The following is a 1,600-nucleotide window of genomic DNA, read 5'->3' on the forward strand; positions in this document are numbered from 1 at the left end:
GAAAGAGCTGATATGAGTGTTGGAGAATCTGACATTCAGCTCCTCATTACCTATGAAAAGGTCCTGACCCTGTCCACCTTAACTTGCCCCTAAACTGGTATCAGAGGCTGATCTTGAATTACCATGTGGTCACCCTTTTACGAAAGGGTGTCTCCCTTGATGTGAATGAGTACTACATCCCTCCAATATGGAAACATGCCATTGGTTGAAGCACATGCAGTGTGTCTGCTGGGTCAGCTTGCTGGTGCACAGAACAGTTGTAACACTGACATAACATAGTGACATAACACGAGAGCTTCCAGGTAGGCACAGGTGAGTGAGCACTGAGAGAGTTAGCAAGCAACCCTGAGATATAGCCTGGTCCAATATGTGAACCAGGTCCCTGTACGCAAAGTGTCCTTGCATCAGCAATGTGTTTATAACCCAGCTAATGTTATTCCTAGACAAGTTAGATCCCAGACAGAAATCTAGCTTGATAGATCATACCTTACATTTTTTTTCTTTAGCAAGGTGGTTATTCATGTAAACACAGGCAGACAATGCTGTATATCTTTTAGCAATACAACAGAAATATATTATACAAAAGAAATTAAGATAAAAAATTAAGAAACTAATCCATTTAAACATAACACAAAAGATTTCTAAACATATGGTAAAATACAATATTCCATCTATCCCAAAAAGACCCTTTTTATTATTAAATCACAAGAGAGAATCCATTGTCTATCACAGCCATTGGATTTGACTTAACTCTGGCTTTCCATTCATGATCTTGAGAATTTAACAGCCTTTTCTACGAGTATTCATGAAACTGTGCTCAGAATTGCTCAGCTTTAAAAAAAATCTCTTCAGGGTTCTAAACAAAATGTTCTGGTCTGGAACTTTTAAACTAAACACCTTACACTGAGGTTACCTATTTCCTAAAATTTCCGAACTATCACCTTTCTTGAAGGGAAACTGTTCCATACATCTCACTTTAGCCAGGACCTTTATGAAATGAACCAAAACTATGGATGCTTTTCTGAAGCAAAATAAAGTGGAATATTTTAATTGGAAGCAGCCTGATTCACGTCACTCTTTACTGTGAGTCATGTAATGCAAACCCAGTGCAAACAAAACCTCACTCTCCAGGAATAGTAGGAACTGCAGATGCTGGAGAATCTGAGATAACAAGGTGTAGAGCTGGATGAACACAGCAGGCCAAGCAGCATCAGAGGAGCAGGAAGGCTGATATTTCGGGCCGAGACCTTTCTTCAGAAATGGGGGAGGGGCAGGGGGTTCTGAAATAAATAGGGAGAGCGGGGAAGCGAATAGAAGATGGATAGAGGAGAAGATAGGTGGAGAGGAAACAGACAGGTCAAAGAGGCGGGGATGGAGCCAGTAAAGGTGAGTGTAGGTGGGGAGGTAGGGAGGAGATAGGTCAGTCCAGAGAGAACGGACAGGTTAAGGCGGCGGGATGAGGTTAGTAGGTAGAAGATGGGGTTGGGGCTTGAGGTGGCAGGAGGGGATAGGTGGGAGGAAGGACAGGTTAGGGAGGCGGGGACGAGCTGGGCTGGTTTTGGGATGCGGTAGGGGGAGGGGAGATTTTGAAGCTTGTGAA

Source organism: Rhincodon typus, chromosome 19, assembly GCF_021869965.1.
Source record: "Rhincodon typus isolate 14 chromosome 19, sRhiTyp1.1, whole genome shotgun sequence".
Taxonomy (NCBI): domain Eukaryota; kingdom Metazoa; phylum Chordata; class Chondrichthyes; order Orectolobiformes; family Rhincodontidae; genus Rhincodon; species Rhincodon typus.